This window comes from Protopterus annectens, chromosome 16.part0 (genome assembly GCF_019279795.1).
Source record: "Protopterus annectens isolate FY-2018-M chromosome 16.part0, PAN1.0, whole genome shotgun sequence".
Lineage (NCBI taxonomy): Eukaryota > Metazoa > Chordata > Ceratodontiformes > Protopteridae > Protopterus > Protopterus annectens.
In genome coordinates, this window is record NC_056750.1 from 317535101 (window position 1) to 317555328 (window position 20228).

Genomic DNA, 20228 nt, shown 5'->3' on the forward strand with positions numbered 1-20228 from the left:
CTTCAATAATGTATAACATGCTACTTTAACAGTCACTACTTCATTTATGTAGACCACTCTTACCAACTAATACAGGCACCGAACTTTTAAAATGCACATCTGTACTAACAGGGCACATGTAAATAGAGACAGACATATTTTCACTTGTGGGCAGCATCTACCACAGGTTCAACGACATGAAATTTCATGATATAAACATTTAAAAAAAAAACAGTACAAACACACCTTCAGTACCCAATCTGAGAAAACAGTTTGCTTCATTACTTAAAGACAGGGGCAAGCATGCTTGGAAACTACACAGATGATTGATAAATACCGGCTCCACATTGGTAGACAGTGATTGATTCACCCAGATTTTATAAATACATAGATACAAAGCTTTTCAACAAGTCTTTAGATATTTGTGACAGTAACTTGTCTAATTATTTAGTTCTGGTGCTGCGGTAGCATTGTCACCTCACAGTAAGACGTTGTCCTATTTGATTCTCAGCTAGAGCATCTTCTGTGTGGAGACATACGTGAATGGGTGTACCTTCGTTGAAGGTTGTGCGTCAGGGCCAGCAACTAGGCATGTAAAAATCTACTGCCAATCATTAGCGGACCAGAGTTCCGCTGTGGTGACCCCTAACCGGGAAAAAGCCAAAAGACACAACAACAACTACACCACATGGTTTTCTTTAGAAAAGTGTGTGTACCCACATACATACACTTTACTACTGCAGCTGCTGATAAAGTCGACAGAAAGAATATTGGAAATTAACAGATTTTGGATGTTAAGTTGGTAACCCATAAAATCAACCATCAACAACCAAGAATTCTAGTTCTGTGCAGCAACAAAGTTAGCAAGTGACTTCTCAGTGAGAGCTTGTAACATTATAATAAAAAGTAATATTACTTATTCATTACAGTTACACTGACATTTAGAAATAAGAATATAAACATGCACACTTAATTCTAGCACTGCTGCCACTTTCACAAATTATTGTTCTGTGTTTGAAATCTGCCTGTATTCTGCTTCTTTACGTGGCACAATGAAACTGCAGAGAAATCTGCACAATGTCCTGAAGCACGTTTTAACAGACTATGGAGTAATTCCCTGAAATCTGGATGATGAAAACTGACTTTAGAGTAATAAAGGCTAATCAATGCCCTTACTCATAGTTAGGTATAGCAGACTGTGGGTAACACTCCGATCCCTTTCCACTTGCAGAGAGCTATTGAGGGGCGGGGTCACGGCATTTACTAAAACAGGAAAAGCCAGTGAACTTTCAATTCTTTTTTACCGTTTGTGCTGCTGCCCTTCTTGGGTGAGATACACACATTAGAATATTGTGGGATCATTTTGTAATGGGTTCTCCTTTAAACATTTTGCACCATTTTTCAGATTTGCATCAATTACAAATGATGTGTGAATGTCAGTGGAGTTTGAAAACTAATTTTGTTTAATACACTTGGGCAAAAGAAATAGAAAAAGAACAAAAGTATTAGAGGTGCACTATAAAAGTACTACATGTATTTCAATACTAAAAGTAATGCATCCATCCATAACCCCTTTTTCTCATTTATTTGCAGATGGGGTGTCACTTTAGCAGTGACAATCATCTATAGCCAAGTTTCATACTGCTGGGTGGCTAGCCCTGCTGCAGATGTTATTCCATACCACACACATCTATGGTCAATGTAGTGTGCCCAATCCACATCTAGTGAACATTAGGTTACAGGACAAGAGTCAGGTGGGATCTGCAGGGTGACAGGAATGGTAGGTACCCTCAGTGAAGGCATCATAGAAAGGGCTTCAGTACTTGCAGGAGGTTATGGGAGACGTGAAATATTTTACATATGCATATTAAATTACAAGGGCTAAAAACATCATGAAAATGCAAGGATAGGCTTTTAAAGATCCTCAATGATCAACAGCCTAGTAAGTACCTATCAACCTAAGCTATCAGAAAAAGTTGGAAGCACTGTCCCTTAATTCAGTATCTTATAGACTTCCAAGAGAGATTTATGTCTTGTCTTGCTTTCTATGCCATTAGGGACCGAGTGGTCCTGGATCTCTTGCATCTCCACAAATCAAACAGTCCCACAAATACCTGAACCATGGATCTAAATTTTCATCAGTAAATAAATAAAACATGGCAGAGAGATAGGTTCATTATGCAGCTCCTTCCCCACCTCAGGAATAAAATCCAGGAACAAATCAAGCAGCTTAATACATTATCTTCCTTCAAAAAGTAACCAGATCTTAATTTGCTTCTGTTTCCTCAAATTCCCAGTTAAAACCCATCTGGAATGTTTGCCAGCGTGTGTGTGTGTGTCTGCGTCTGTCTGTGTGTATGTCTGTCTGTTGTGTGTCAAGGAAAACTTGAGATCTTCCTGATAATGATGATGATTATAGGTACAGCCAGAAAGGCAACTGTGGATAAATCTGTAGAACGAAAAGACTTAAGAGTTGATTTTATTACAACTTTAGATAAAGGCATTATTAACATCCCTAAGACAAACAATCTAGAGGACATAACAGTTTATAGTACTGTGCTGCTTTTGTAGCAAATGCCAGTTCTTCTAGAGTCTTGATTAGCTTGGTTCTTATTTTTACAGATTTTGACTTTCCATAAGCCCTGAATTTAGGATTCCTGTTTAAGACGTCTCCTCCTTTCATGTAACATCCAAGGGGGGGGGGGGCTAAACCTGAAATTTTAAAGTAGGTTTCTGACTGCTTCAGGTGAAACAGCTTTTTTATACATTTTAATAGAGAGAAAAAAGGCACAAAATGGTCCCCAACAATACCATCACATTTGAAAAAGATCAGCCTTAAAGAAAAGGTGTGTTTCTACAGTCCACATACTGCTTGAATCTTGATGACCCTTCATTGGACAAAAACTACTGTAAGTAAACAGGTGACATGTGCCAAACCCAGTGAAGCAGAGGAAACACTGAATGGTCAGAACTAATTTACCCTCCGCATGCATATCCAAATGTCTTAAGCGAAGTGGAAAAGTTCCTAACAGCAAAATAACAGCATTTCAGGCTACTCTGAAAAATAATGAAGCCTGCAACATTCAACAATAAATGGGTCCACTTCACGACTGTAAACTAAAAATACTGAATTTGACTGAGACCACAGTCCTAAATTTTCAAAATATTGAAAACTTATTTGACTGTTTCATTATACTGAAAGCTTACAATGCTGAATTTCAAAATACCAAATTTTAAGCCATAGACATGACGCACGTTTCCCTTCACCTGTGAGTTGCTTAACATAACAAAAAATGCACAGATTCGTGAATACCAAACAGTTCATTACAAGCATTAACATTCACAAAACCTAGGTTCACAATACCAAATAAACCACACAAATATCACCAACAATTTGACTCCCCAAATGAAAATTATAAAATAAAAAAATGCACACATACACCAACTAACTCTTTCCAGAATTAAAAACTACTTACTTACCTTAACAAAAAACAGATGATATAAAACCAAACTAGGTGGGGGAGGGCTACGCTTCCCACCCTCCCCAAACTATATATACTAACTCCGGGATCACACTACAATGGGGAAAAGGGCATATACCCATTACTTACCTTATAGTACTGTACACACTGCCATTTATTTTGAAATTCAGCATTGTAAGCTTTCAATATAATGAAACTCAGTCAAATGAGTTTTCAGTATTTTAAAAATTAGGGATTGTGGTCTCAGTCAAATGAATTTCATTCTTGAATATTCAGTCATGTTAAGTGGACCCCAATAAACACACCGGTTTGCCCACTGACTTGCTTACTGTACTCCACGAGTCCACCAACAGCATAATAAAATGTAGATGATTTACACACAAGGCAATTTGGGACTGTCTTTGTGAAAAGAACTTCAAAAAGTAAGAAGCACTCATGGAAGAAATGGCAGTTGAATTTTTTTTTTTTTTTTTTTTTTAAGAAAAAAACTAAGTACAGTCTGTTGGTCAAATGCCTTTTTTTTAAAAAAGGTTAAAATCTGAAGCAAAATGCAAATGTAAAATTAAAGCATGCATATAACACTGAGGCTTTAAGTGCAGGATGCCTGGAAGTATGCATTTCTAAGCAGTTTTCTGCACAAAGGCTGAAAACACAGAGATATACCCAAAAGATTCCTCGAGCTACACCTTGAGATACACTTCTATATCACAAGTCACAAGCAAGCTAATGTGAATCGGCATGACCTTATTGTTTTCTTAAGATTTCAAAAAAAGTAGTAGGGTTAACTGAATATCCTGATATGGTGTTATTGGAACTGTTTGCAAAAAAGTACTATTATGCCAGATTTTTTTCTTTCTTTTTTTAAGCAGAGGCTTCACCACCTAATTTACTAGTGATGTCTTTCATTTTATGACATAGGCAGCTCTTGTACATTGGATTCCTCACAATAAGGAGGGTGGCAACTCCTAATATACATGAAAAATCTACAGTTAATCATATCTTTGGGTGTCACATGAATAGGGAAACCCAAACAAAAGAAACATATGAGCACCATACTGTCCTGTACAAATGAATCCTTGCACATAAGATGGGACACTGCTGGTTCTTCTATTAACTACTGCATTATATGGTGAAGAAAAGTGCTTATCAGGTCTGTAACAGCAACATTTTCTAGTGAGAGTCTTATATCACCACTTCTAAACCAAACAGAACAAGGGGAAATCCATCTGTTTTTAGGTATCTTTAGAAATAACCCAAAATGATATTCAGCCATTCCTGCAGCTAAGTCCATTGAACAGAGCTGACGCCTACAGGGGGAGTGGAAATGACATGCAGACAAACTACCTGTGACTGGGCTTAGCTGTAAATTTAAATCACACATTGATCACCACTTAACTTTAGAAATAGAGTTCAGCTGTTTAAACAATTCTTTTTCCTAGTGAGGTATGGTTTACTTTCTCTCTTTTGCTGCTATGGAGAGCAGAACATAAGGGTTATGTTAACCTCTATTTGAATTATAAGCTACTTGTGGCTTTAATAAAGAAAAAGTCTGAAAAGACTTTACAGCCAGAAGTAAAATTCAGATGCAGAACCTGAAAAAGCAGCATCAAGACTTTTAATACAAGGTGGAGGACATACAGACAGAAATGTTTCATTGTAAGATTTATCAATTTTTTTTTCTCGTCCTGCTTCTGTGGCCATTGGGAAAGAGAGCAACAACTGCTGCATTTGGTTCAGAGCAAAATAGTCGAAATATCAAAATCTCAACCTGGAAGGCATCTAGATGAGATAACCAGCCAATGACATCTACAGCAAGATGATGCTCATTTGCAGCTGAATTCAACTGGACACTCAGATACAATAAACATTTTATTACAACTGCCAGCTTATTGATTAAAATGTTTCAGAAAGTGAAATGATCTCAAATATAAGCAGAGAGAATATCAGGGCAAAAACTATGGCATCTCAGAAACCACCAAGTTGGGAAACTAAATTTAATTTCTAAAACTGATCAAATCTCAAGTTTTAAAAAAAGTTAAAATGCTGGCTGAAGAAACTTACATAATGAAAAAAAAACTTCACAAAAGGTTACCCAAACACTGGACTTTTCAGGGTGGCATACTATTTTGACTTGAAGCAATAAAATTCCTACTTAAAACAGAAAAATCTTAAAATTTCTGCTGAAGTTAATATTTTAAAAGATACAGGCTTGTCATATGATGCTGTTCAAGAATTAATTACTTTACGCTTCACAAGAATTTCAGAGATGTTTTAACCCCTCCCCCCACATTAAGACAGTTCTTGACTTTCTTAAATCTTTGCCAGAGAAAAGCAAACAGCCTTCTTTGAACAATGTTATAATTGACCTGGCAGATCATCTTGAGGCTCTGATTCCTGTGAGAAACAGAATAATCGCTGCTAAATTTATAAATATTTTGGAGAGAAACAAAATGTTGGCTACAGCTTCAAGATTTAGAAAACAGAACTTTCATCACTCTATAATTAACATTTCAGGACCATTCCTCTGAAGTTAACACCAAAAGAAGGGTGTATAACTCAAACATGTGTTGTGGAAAGGAATAAAGACTAGATTTATTTATCTTGCCAATCCACTCACTGACTACAATAACTTATTAAAATCATCAACTGTGCAAGAAGTGGGCAAACTTTTGTGTAATTAAACTGTTGCCCTAGCATTAAGTAACATTTGTGGGAATTCAGTCATTAAAAACTTATGCACTGAACTCTCACTTATGCCATTTTATTTTTTTTAAGGGAGGTAAGGCCATCAACAAAAATGTTCTTTAGTCCCTCAGAGGAGACCATTTCTATTAACATTAATGGCACAAACCAGTATATTAAGAGGAGTAAAGTGATGAAATTTACATTTGAAATGTTACTAACTTTTGTTTACTTGCAAGAAGTACATCTGACACATGGTAGGCATTACGTTTTGATGACCTCCAGATCCTTTGCACAAATTGTAAACTCACAGAGGAAAAAAAGTCAGATGGCATGACAATTCTTGTTCAATCATCTGACTTTACTGCTGATAAACATATGGACCAGCAATACGGAATTTTATTATTTTGTCACTGGTTTTACTTAGGCTCTTTTTAATGCATTCATAGAATTTCTAAACACCCCTCAAGAAGGTCTTCAACAACAAAATTCAAATATAACTGCTGGAGATTTTAATGTTCACTTATCTCATAAAAAGGAGAATATAGGCAATGAAGGCAAATTAAATCATCTTACGTGCTTTCCACTTAAAGTTTTTGGTTTAAAAGAATAATACCAATCCAGGTTATAAAAATTCAGATTTGAATCGCACAAAAAGTACAGTTGTGTACACTTACCATAAATGTAGATGTTAGAGTGTATTCACTGTTGCAGTCCTAACCAATGGGCTATCCGGCTCCCGGTAGCCCTCGATCGGCCAGAATACCAAAGGTAAGTAAAGAATGATGTCGGTTGTAAAGGACGTCAGGGCATCTGATACAAAAGGAGGCAGCCAACGTCACTTCCTCAGTCTTTCTTGCCATAACAGTTAAAAGCTCCCAGAAAACAAGGCTTAAACTAAATTTAGCCTGTACCTTAGGAAAAGAGAAAAAAGGGGAAGGAGGAAGGGAAAGCAGGACTGCAACAGTGAATACACTTGAACATCTACATTTATGGCAAGTGTACACAACTGTATACACAACTGTACTATGTTCGTGTTTCACTGTTCCAGTCCTAACCAATGGGTTGATTACCAAAGCCCAGAGAAAAGGGAGGAGGAACCAACAGAATTAAGGATTGGAGATAATGCCCTGCAGATCAGCAGTGGCAAACTCTGCCCTGGCTTTTGATAACAAAGGCAAATTATAACGCTTTGTGAAAGTGTGAACAGAAGACCATGTGGCAGCTTCCAAAATGTCTTTAGTAGGGACACCCCTTAAAAAGGCTGCAGAAGTGGAAGCTGCTCTAGTGGAGTGGGTCCTAACCCCTTGAGGAGGAACCTTGCCATGAAAGGAATAACAAAAAGCAATACAATGAGTAATCCATTTAGAAATGGTTTGCTTAGAAATAGTCTTGCCCTGGGCTCCAGGGGCAAAGCTGACCAAAAGCACAGCTGATTTCCGAAGGTCTTTAGTCCTTGTCTAGGTAAAACCTGAGCTGTCTATGCACATCAAGAGAATGTAAGATCCTCTCACCTCTATTTTGAGGATTACAAAAGAAGGTAGGATGGTGTATGGACTGATTAAGAGTCAAGCTAGAAACCACCTTAAGCATAAAGGAGGGGATGGTTCTCAGAGAGACCCTATCTGCATGGAAAATAAGGAAAGGCTCCGCAGCCATCAAAGCCTGCAGCTCTGAAACCCTCCTTGCTGAAGTTATAGCCAAGAGGAAGGCAGTCTTCCATGAAAGAAACTTTAAATCTGCAGTGGCAGCTGGCTCAAAAGGAGGAAGAGTGAGTTTTTCTAGAACAAAATTAAGATCCCAGACTGGAGTAGGCACCCTTCTGGGAGGTTTTAAGTTGCAAGCACCTCTGAGAAACATTTTCATCAGAGGATGAGTGAAAATGGGTTGTTGAAAAGAAAAATGAGCAGAAATGGCTGAAGCATGGATCTTGATAGAGGAAAAAGAAAGTCCACCCTGAAGCAAATCAGCCAGGTAATTCCAGGATCAGAGGAAGGGTAGGCTGAGAAGAAGATTCCCCCCTAGCCTGCATCCAAACAGAGAATCTTTCCCATTTGCCAGCATAAGACTTCCTAGTGCTAGGCCTCCTGCAGCACATCAACCACCTGCTGGGAAAGGGAAGAAGAACAGGATGGAGTCATACAATGAGCCAAGCTGCCAAATGGAGAGACTGAAGATGAGGATGTAGAACGTTTCCCCCTTCCTGAACCAAAAGATCTGGCCTTAGAGGAAGATGCCAAGGAGGAAATTGGGAGAGACTGAAGCAGTGGATTCCAATGCTGCCTGGGCCAGTCAAGAGCTATGAGAATGGTCCATGGTCGTTAGTCTCTGATCTTCAATAATACTCTGGGAGGGAAGGCATAAACTGACAGCAGGGTCCAAGGGAAGGACAGAGCATCCACTCTCCAGGCTCTGCTGTGATGCTGTCTGGTGCAAAAAAGAGGTAGAAGATGGTTGTCTGGAGAAAAAATATCCACCTGAGGAGTGCCCTAATGTTGAATGATGCTGTAAAAAACTGCTCTGTTCAGCTGTCACTCGTGAGGATCCAGTGTCTGTCTGCTCAACTCATCTGCCAAAACATTGAGCCTTCCTGGAAGAAACTGTGCGAGGAGATGCAGGCCCAGGGATGCTGCTATGGACCAATGAATCATGCTATGTCTACATAGGAGGTAAGAATGAGTCCCTCCCTGCTTGTTGAGGTACCACATGACTGTGGTGCTGTCTGCCCTGACAAGAAGGGTCCCTGGAGAAAGAAGATGCTTGAAAGCTAGTAAAGCCTGCTGGACTGCCATCAACTCCTTTAAATGTATGTGCAAGTGCATCTGCTGGGCATTCCAACTTCCCTGTATGCATCTGCCATCCAAGTGAGCTCCCCAGGCGTAGTCAGATGAGTTGGTGGTAAGAACTTGAGTGGCCAGGGGTGGGCAAAAAGGCATGCCTTTGTTCTGTAGACAGGCTGTTGTCCGCAGACATGGAAGCAGAGGAATTATCTCATCCAGGTCCTGTGTGAGTTGACACCAAGTGTTCTTGAGGTACCATTGCAATTTCCTCATATGCAGTTTTGCATATGGAATCATAAGAATGCAAGAGGTCATAAATCCCAGAGCTTGCAGGTATTTCCTTGCAGGGAGCTGGGACAGGCTTGCCAAGTCCTTGAAGTAAATTGAAAGAGTTGTCTGCTTCTCCTGGGTGAGATATCATCTGGGCGGCTGTGTTCAGACTCGTTCCCAGGAATGTAAACTCTTTGGATGGCACAATTTTTTATTTTTCCACGTTGAGAGTGTAACCCAGGGAAGGCAGAGAAGAGTCTTTACAAATTCTAGATCTTTTAGCAGCTAGTATGGATAAATCTGAATTTTCTTTTGCCTGGAAAAAGCAATGACTGGAGCAAAGCACTCTGTGAAAACTCTGGGAGCAGTAGATAATCCAAAGGGCAGTGCAGAGAATTGATAATGTTGCTTGCCCACCCTGAAACAAAGGTATTGCCTGTAACTTTCCCTGATAGGGATGTGCTGATAAGCTTCTTTGAGATCCAATGTTACCAGCCAGGAATCCTTTTCTAACATTGGCAGTAACTGATGCAGAGAGAGCATTTTGAAATTTGAAATTATCAAGAAAGTGCTCAGGATGGATAGATCCAGGATAGAACGCCAGGTGCATTGCTCTTTTTGGAGCTAGGAAAAGTCTGGAATAGAATCCCTGGTCTACCTGCTCAGCAGGAACGGATACTATTGCTCCCAGATGTAACAGAGACAAAATTTGCTTTTCTACTTCTGCCCTTTGGTTTGGAGGAGTGTCCGGGAATCCTTTGGGTACTGGAAAGGTGTGGAAAGAAAACTTGTGCCCTAGGGATACAGTTCTGAGTACCCATTTGACATCGGTGATGGTGGCCCAAACATTTGCAAACAGGGCCAACCTTCCCCCTAAAGGACTCTCTGGGCAGGCAAGAACAGGCAGAAGTTGGACAAAATCATTGAGAATGTTTAGACTGAGATGCAGGTTTAGAACTTCCTGCCAACGCTTAGACCTTTGACGGGTAGCCCCCTGCTCCCTAGAAGATTTATAACCTCTAGTTCTAGAACGGCTCTGTCTGCTAGTATCAGGGAACGTCCAACTCTTAGAAGGGTAATTCCTACTAAAGCGAGGAGGCTGAACTTGCAGAAAGTCTGTTTGCATAGACTTGGCCTTGTCTTCCATCTTTTTGAGCACTTCCTCTGCTTTGCTGCCCAAAAGACTGTCTTTATGCAAAGGTACATCTAAAAGCTTAGCCTTAACAGGCTCTGGTAGGGGTTTCTCCCCGAGCCAAGCGTGCCTTCTAACAGAGCCAGTAGCTGTAGCCCCACAGGAGGCTTCTAGAATGTCAAAACCACAATGTAAAGAATGCTTACTGACTAGACTGGCAGAATTCAGCAAATCCTGCATATCCTTACTCTCCGCCAACTGAGGCACACCCGCTATCCTAGATTTAATAGCTTCCAAGGTGTGATGCCGGTAATTCAGCATATGAAAAAGACAATTAGTAGACCTAACAGCAAGAGTGGCAGAGGTATAAACCTTTTTACCCCACCTATCTAGGTTCCTGGATTCCCTGTCAGAAGGAACAGGATTTTTAGTAACAGTGGCCTTAACTCCTTTAGGGCCTTGAGAAATAACCACTGTATCAGCCAATAGATTCCTGAAAAAAAAAACAAATGAGAATCAGGAACTCTATAGTACCAGTCAGGTTTCCTGGGAGCAAGATAAACCAAATTTGGAGTCAGGGAATTTTTCAGAAAAACATTATCAACCACTTCCAACACAGGAGGAATAGCCAAAGGCTTATGCTGAGGCAAATCCAAAAACTCCCTAATCCTTTTTTTAGAAAGGGGGTAATCCTGACTTTCCCATTTAAAATGTTCCCTGAGAGTAATTAAAGTATCACCAAAAGAGAAATCGTCTGGAGGAGAAGCAGAAAGGATGGATTCCTCTGCGTCTGAATCCTCAAAAGGAGAGAAAGCTTGACAAACAACTTCATCCACAGAAATACTAGAAGTATCCAAACCTGAAAAGGACAAAGCCTCAGGAGAGACATCCCTACCCCTTTTTGAAAGAGGAGGCTGTGAACCCCTAATAAGAGTCAAAAGCTCATCAGCCATTTTAACCATTTGAGAATGAGGGGAACGAGAGGAAACTGGAGCCTGCTTCTTCAGAGGCTTACGACTGGAAGATTTACCTGCAAGTCTAAAGGACTCGGGAGGTCTGGTAACCATCGAAGTTGTAGCCAAAGTTGTAGGTATGAGCTTGCTGTCTGAACGAAGAACTGAGGTCTCTGACACTGGAGTCAGCTTTGCGGCTCTGGATCCAGCTAAAGAGGCAACAGGTGGAAGGCAAAATGGATGCCAAAGGCCTGGGGACATCAGAAATGGTCTCAACCGAGGCCTGCGGTTGAAAATCTGCAGGCTGCAAAGGCGCCTCACTGACTACCGCATGAATGATGAATGACCAACCTATCATCATCCGAGGACTTCACCTTCGGAAGCCTGTTGCGGTCCTTACCCTTACGCTTCTTGGGGATCTCCAAAGCCTGAAGACCAGCTGACGCCATACCAACAAACTTAGGTCAAACTCCAAAATGCTTAGTTAAAAGCTTAGCCCGACGACGAATAGTACGTGGATTAAAGGAAGCACAAAGATCACAATTAGGAACGTCTGGGTCAAGGCCTAAACAAATAATACAATAGGAGTGAAAATCTCTATGGAGAATCTGCTTTCCACAGGTAAGACAATTATTAACCTTTTCTGACATTCGTTAAGGCAAGAAAAGAGGATCCCCAATGGGCTACTTGGCTGTAGTTGACTTCAACTTCATAGTCAGAAACACAAAAGGTAAACTGCCGACCGGCACTCGTGCAAGAAATGCTTCTGCTTCGGGGTCCGTGGCAAGGAAGACCGAGGAAATGATGTTGGCTGCCTCCTTATGTATCAGACACCCTGACATCCTTTACAGCAGACAGCCGTCATTTTTTTACTTACCTTTGGTATTCTGGCCAATCAAGGGATACCGGGAGCCGGATAACCCATGGGTTAGGACTGAAACAGTGAAACACGATCATCAGTCCAGGTTAGATTTTCTTTCTGAATAAATAAATTTCGTGAATTATATGAAGATTTTTCCTAGAGTAATGTCTACTCATTCACCCATAAATTTATACCTTCAAACCTCATCAGCTTCTACATGTAGGTGCATTATCAAGTTGAACTATGTGGTTTTGACAGAATTTAAGAAATAAATTACTAAAGAGATTACATACATTTTGGCTTAATAATGAAGAAAGCTTGATTCCATTTCTCATAAAGTGAGCTTCATTTAAGGCAAATATTTGGAATACTTTTATAATTCTGTAAAATGCAACTACTAGATCAATTATGAATCATAGGAAAGCTTATTGAAATAAATTATGATAAATATACTGAGTTAAGACAAATGCTTTATAAAATTCAAACATTTTTTGCAAATTACTTTAACTCTCTAATTTCTTAGCAAAACAAATCCTTTTAGGTTTAAACAGAATGGTGGAGAACTTTTTCATAAATGACTCAATCTGTGGAAAAGTAATCTTTATTTTAGATTCTATTAAAACTCCTTTTGGAATTTATTCAGAATTAGGTGAGATATTATATAGTTCACTTCTTATTGCAAATTATATGAAGTAGACAAGTGCCTTGAAAAAAGTACCGAGATCAGGTTAACCAACCAACTTTAGAATTTCCACAATTTACAGATTAAAAAAAAAAGTTATTACAGAGCCCTCATTTAAAAAGGCTAACTGTCCTGATGGCCTCCCATTTGAGTTTTACAAAGCCTTCCACAATGCATTTATTCCTTATTTATTTTATCTATATACAAATTTAATTTCCGATCCTTCCTCTGTGGAAAATTATCTTCACTCCTGTTAAAAATGGACCAAGATCCAGCTGTGCCTAAAACTGATATGCTAATTGTTCTTTTAAATTCAGATCAATAACATGTTAGCCAAAAACCACTAATTAGATAATCCATTTCAGTTCACATTTATTCCAGGTAAAGGTAAAATGCTAGCCATACAAATCTTGCAAACCATTCAGCTACACATTAACAGCAAGAAATGACACTTTTTTCAAATATAGTATTCTGTACAGTTTATGCTTAAAAAGCATTTGATACTGTAAATAGGGATTTTTATCTACTGCAATTTAAATTTCCAACAGAAATTATTAAGGTAGCAAGTACTCCATTTCAGAGAACCTCATATCAAATAGTAATTAATAAACTTTCACCTATATTCCAACTAAGATGCCACTGCCTACAGCTGTATTTTGCTGGTGACTGATTCAATGTTGAGACTTTGTGAAGCAAATACTTGAAATCAGTCTAGTCAAGTTTTATAGTTCTAACTTGAAATGCATAGCTTATGCTGATGACATTATTCTTAGGCTCCCAAAAGTTAATTAGTGCAGTCAATTATATTAAATGAATAACCAGATTGCTGATTATCTCTTCCAAAGCTAAAGTAATGTTTGTGAGAAATATGGTAATTATTGATTTCAATGCATCAATAATTAATCTTAAAATTGCCAAATGGCTTTTTTTTCCAGATGAGATCATAATATAGTTCACAGACAAACCAAATCCACACTATTATGACTGAAGTATCCAAACTGGTATAATATGAAAATATCTTTTGCAAGTAGAAATGATTTATGTAAAATAAAGATGGATTCCCTATGATCACTGCTATTAAAGGGCTACTTGCAATGCCAATTTTCTCTTGGTGTAATAAATTAAAAAGATCTTGCAGGAATTGTATTTCATGGGGGTGGGTCACCTTGGAACGCTTCCATTTCTTCTCCACTTCAAAGAAGTTATATACTTAATGAACCTATGACATCAGTGCTATCTCAATTTTGTATTAATCTTTATACGGCACAGAATCTGAAAAATTAGCAACTTTAGAACTTTTTTCTGGTCTCTGGCATATTTAACCCACAATAATTCTTGACAATTTACATGTGTATTTTTCCAAGAATATTCATGATAGATCAAGTCAAATGTTGATTAAGTTAGTGTTCTCCCTCAAAGTTTGAAGGGCTGTAATTCTCTTTAGAAGCTTGAATACCATCAACATTTCTTCTAAGCTGTTTGACAAAATACCTATTTTTGAGAACCTAGATACTTCACCATGGAATAAATGTAGAAATTTTAAAGAAGAACTTAAAAAATTAAGATACATTTAGGTATTCAGCAGATCATAAAACTTCCATTTTTTTCTAAAGCAAGGATACTAGCTAAAGTTATTAGTTTAAGAAGAAAAAAATTGTAATTACGCATGCAGACGTTTAGAAAAATGGAATATGGAAGTTATGCTATCATCATAACTGCAGAATTTCAACTATTTTAGTGATTTTATTAAAGACACTTCGGGTCATTCACAAAGTCAGTCAGCAAAAGATACAGCACCATAGTTACTGGGTTCCAACAAACATCAGCTGGTTGTGGGAGTTAAGGGAGACTGGTATCATATATGGTGGTCTTGCCCAAGGATTTTCTCTGAGGGAGAAAACATTATACATAGCTAAATGTTTTATTAAACATATAAAGTTCTCTTATGACAGATAGATGCTCGATAGGCTTTTAGACATGCCACAGAAAATCTCAAACATAATGGCACTTTCCAGCACTATCACTAAAATAAACGCACTTACTAAGAAAGTTAGACTGATTTTAGATTTTCAATAGAAAATGTTTTTTGTTTAACCAATGCATGTTCTTGGAAGAAAACAATTTGGACATTGAATGATTCTTTTTTTCTCTCCAAGTGATGAGCAGAGGTTAACTGAGTGGGATAGTTTACAGGGGTCTGAATCCACTAATTTATATATTTTTGTGATTAACAGCAGGATGTTTATGAACTATAATTTTAAGAATTATAAATATGGAACTTATCTGAAAATTGAGAGAATATATTTAGAAAAAAAACTGGCCTTTAATCAAAGACAAAGTAGTAGTTTATTTTATTCATGTGTTAACCAGGTAAGTGATCTGGCGAAGTTGAGTAGTCAGACAGGTACATTAGGTAATTCTCCTTGAGTGTTTTTGGTTATGAAAAGAGGATTGGAGGAAATTGAAGTAGCCACAAAAAGCCCACATGAACACTAGAAGTACATGCAACCCCCCCCCCCCACACACACACACACAACTTTCCCATCCATGTTCCCCAATGGAATAAAAAGTGATTCTTTATATGCAAAAAGCTACAACCATACACAGAAAACTATCAGCTTGAACATAAGCCTGCAAGGCCTACAAGCTCAGTAAATGTGATAAAACGTATCTGCCTGGGGGGCTATCAACATACTCCACCAATGTTAAGCTATATCAAACAAATGAAAGAATCTTTTAAATCTCTAGAACACTACATGTCATTTATGTTTTTTGTATGCTAATTTCAAATAGACAACCAAAGTGAAAAGATGTTGCTGCCAAACCCTAAATACAGTAATATGTCATGTGTGTTTATACACACAACACACTTTTTTTTCTTTACAGTGGTCCAAGTAGTACATTCCCTTGCATTACAGGTTTGAAAAAAATACTTTGCACACTCCTATTCCTGCTGGACCTGCCCAGTGGCTTCTCTACCCTCAACCAATTGGCCTATTTATTCCATCAGTGGCAAGGGCCAGGCACCCCTGGGCTACGTGCGAGTCCAATTCAAACCACGTCTCCCCCCAATGATAGCTGGATAGCAGAGAGTGGGCCAGTTTTAGTTCCAGCCGAGAAGCTTACCTCCTGCAATGGACTCAACCAATCCACAGCAGCTCCACTGATCACCACAACTGCTACCTACCTCAGCTCACACACTCCCTCCCTCAGTGATCTTGGCCTTCTAGCACCCCTACCACAAATCAAACACATGACCCTGTTTAAGCGTAACCTTGAAAATTGGATGGGTGACCGTCAATTCACCCTGGGGAGTGACACCTATGTCCGTCCGTCACAGACAGGAATAGTCTATGCTGATCACAGAATCACTCTAACGACGACCATCTAACTAAGGTCAGCTAGGGTATACAGGTTTTTGACATGGCTAGGCTTGTAAAAGTCTTAGGGCCATTAGCCTAGTAACCTTCTCTGAGCCTAAGAACATGCTTGTCTGGGTCACAGTTAAGGCTTTATCACAGAACTTTATTTTTTGACTGAGCAGGGACTTGACCACACTATTTTAGTCAAAATGTAAGACTTTTCAATAAGTAGTTAGAAGGCTTACTTTTATGTGAAAAATATGCAACCATGATCAACTCTTCCAAAATAATTACAAAAAAAGGTATAGGTAATTTTGGAAGAGCTGAATCAGTATGACTTGCAGCACCTTACTTCTCAATATAAGAAGAAATCTGCTAGAAGACGGACCTTTTGTTATACTTCGCAGGAAAAATAAAGTCTGTGAGATCAAGGGAAAAAATTATATAAATAGCTACTATATTTATATATGTGTAACTCTTCAAGTCGAACACTGTGATATGCTCTACTGCCATACCCTATTTCTGTAACTTTAAACATGGATGGGGTATCTACAGCATGTATCAACTGATGACTCAACATAATCTTTATGGACCAGTTTCCATCTTCTGCAGTACAAAAGACTGATGTTGCCTGCAGAAAAAGCATGTTACGGAAAACTATCAAAGTTGTTCTCTACGAGTCAAGTTGTTTTAGAAGGTTTACAATCAGACAGTTAACATCTTGCACTCTACTGCTCAGACAGCATCAAAAAATGGTAAAGTGACAGCAAGGTACCATTGTAACAGTACAACAGGTCAATGCAGTTTTTTTGCAGTGTCTAAATTTTGCCAGCTGTCCAAGAAAAGAACACACAAACAAATCTATTGTTTTTAACAGTGTATTGCTTAATAATAAGCAAAATGCTTGTTCATAACTTTCAGGTATTTCATTTGAGGCCTTTATCACAAAGAATATGATGTGGAACAGTAAACACAGGATGTCCTGGTTAATGTTTTCAAGAATACAATATACTGATCATGTGCAGCAAGTAGTACTTAACATTAAAAACATAAATTTGTTTATTCTATTAAACAGTGAAGACCTTCAGTTCGGAGTTTACCATGATAAAGAATCATCAAGAATCAGTGCAGTCAGTAAGAAAAAAATTCATCACCATGTCTCTCGTAAAACTACAGTAGTTTACACTGCATTTACTTTTTAACTTCAAACACAGCACTACCAGGTGTGTGTCTGATAGGTTGCTACTAGTTAAATTATCTAATGGTGCATGCAAAGTGTAAGCCAGGAGGAGAAAAAGAAGACAAAAACCTGAAAATAACAAATGACTTAAGGAAAGAGGTTTAATATGGCATTAAGTGCAGCAGGCAACATTTTAGGGCACATAAAAGAAAAATATCTAGGAAAAGGAAGGCTGCTACACCATTATAAATGCAACTGGTGAACCCTCAGTTAGTGTACTATGTGCAGTTCTAAAGACCCTGTAGTTTTAAAGGGCAAACATGACTGACACTGGTCAAAAATAGCAGCCCATATGATAGCAATTACAGGGAAAAACAGCTAGTTGAACATTATGCACATTCAGTTGATGAGAGAGTGATTAAAGGAAATAAGGGTAAGACATAACATTTTTAAAAGTTAACGAAAATGACAGACTGACAGCCACATCCTACGCTAAGATTACAAAACAGTATGCTTAAGGAGGGGAAAAACAAAGTACTTGTAGAAAAAAATGAAAATATTTCAAAAGGAATTGGTTTTGTATAGACAGCAGGGAACCTAATCAAATCAGTGAAAGGCAGGCATCATGTATAAAAAGACAAAGAAGGGGGTTGCTTAAAGTTAGAGAAACAAAAGGGTAGTTTAAAGGCAGACAAGACAGATCAAATGGCCTTTTTCTGCCTGTCACAGTTTCTGCATTTCTCAGTCTTTTTTTTCCAAAGGTCAACAGACTAACAGGGCAGGAAAATCAGCCAGTTTGTAAACTGTTAAAAAATGCTCGTCTCCAGACACTGAATTTGACATGAAAACAATAAAAACATTCTTGAAATCAATAAAATATGTAACCCATAATCTATATATTGCAGCATTTCAATATTGTTCTAAAATTTCAAATATTTTATTTATAATATCTCAATAAATAGACTTTAAACTCTATATTACCCAGCACTAGATCCACAAGGCAGTTAACAAGTTAACCACACCTACAAGCTCTTCCCTTATCATATGCAAATAACTCCATTAATACTATTAATGCTCCCCCCACACATGTGCGCACACACACACACACACACACCCAAAAGGACCATAATCCTTCTGCTTTTTGGGGGATTAATGACGTGAAGACGTAGAATGCATCTCTGCTTAAAGGCATCCCTTATGTGCGATTCAGTGTCTGGAAGATCCTGGAAATCTGAAGCATAACAGGACCCGTCTCAGGATCATTCATCCACTGAGTACTGTTCAGAGGATTTTCAAGCATATCCTCAAATGCTGTGAAAACAAGACAAGAAAGGAAAACAATTAAAAAATAAACATTAACAGTATATACGCAACTGATTTCAGTCACACAAGCAGGGCTCCCACTACCAAACTGACAGCACTGCCAAGCCAAATGTTCAGAAAATCATCTGGTATAAAAACATGGGTAGTACACAACTACTCTTTTGACTTTCTCAAAGGTCTAAACAGCCGGTCACCATTAAGAGAAAATTTGCAATAGGCAAAAAATAAGAATCTAAATGCAACACTGCCGCAGGCAGACTATAAAGTTAAGAAAACATGGGAAACATGGAAGGAATGTAAGATGATTATGGGCTGCACTTGCAACTTGCTGTTAAACTTAATTTATTAACATACCCATCATCTCCTCATGGTATCTCAGTTGGTAGTACATTCAAGAATGATTTCCAAGTATTTAATACATCACACTGGTGGTAAGTATAACAAAAGATCTGCGTGAGAAGATCTACTATAAATGTACTATAAAATAAGCAAATGCAACATAATAAATAATGCACTCATCAGTTGACCTGCTACAAGACCCTCTGCAGTGGACTACTGTTAGGACACTTTTCTGACAGCCTGATCTAGGCACAACAATTCTCGCTCTCTCTATAGACCTTAGGATGGGTACTTCTAGACCTCTAGCACATAGTGTGATAACACATGCTGGTCTAGGAGGGAATGCCCAGCCCCTCTGCTCACCAGTCTGACAACCATACACTTTGCATGCACACCTATAAGCAAACAAGAATATAAAACTTTCTGCTTGCCTGACAGAAAACTCCACCACTAAAGCTGGATGAAGAGGCCATTGCAACAAAGAGGGATGGGCAGGACTGGAGAATAATAAATACCCACTGCAAGAGGCTTTGTCACAGATTAGATGATAAAATGAGTAAAACAGAATGCATTATAATTGATGTCAAAGGCTCTTTGCTACGTCATTGCTGGGAAGAACTGTAAGCAGCATCCTAAATACCTTCCAGGACAGCAGAAAGGAGGCCCACATGTCAAGGGTTCAGATGGCAGACCTAGAAGTCAGTGAATACCTGACTCCTAGACATACATTCCAATAGTTATGCTTGTTAAAAAATAAAAGTGACTATAAATATAGACCTATGATGGAACAGGAAATTCAATGCCTGGTGGCAGAAAACAAAACAGTTATCAATCCAACAGGAAATGATTTGCTTACCTACAGCAAAGATCATCCTTACCCAAAGAAAAGGAGACAAACAGGTGGTGCATCATCCTGAGCACATGTGAGGTACAACATCAGCTAGCAGTACACATCAAGAGTAAGCACAGATCTCTCTCCCAAATTCTATGAAAATGAAGGAGGGGACACAAACAGAATGGTTAAGAGACAACCCAAAAGACATTTACAAGTTTAGTCCTAAGGAGCACTTGAGCCTTGTGAAATGACAGGAGCTCCTTGAGACAAAGGCTTGCAACTCCAAAATCCTATGAGTGGAAGAAATGGCCAACAAAAGTGCCTTCTAAGAAACAAAGGTTAAGTGTACTAAACCAACCAGTCAGAA

The 20228-nt window shown here is 38.5% G+C and overlaps 1 long non-coding RNA gene across 1 annotated transcript in view; it reads right to left on the reverse strand.

The window, feature by feature from the left end:
- Nucleotides 1-17048: 17048 nt before the first annotated feature.
- Nucleotides 17049-20228, reverse strand: part of LOC122790869 — a 107408-nt gene continuing 104228 nt past the window's right edge. Inside the window, exon 2 of the long non-coding RNA XR_006363047.1 lies at nucleotides 17049-18675. This is a non-coding gene — a long non-coding RNA (uncharacterized LOC122790869). The remainder of the gene's footprint in view (nucleotides 18676-20228) is intronic.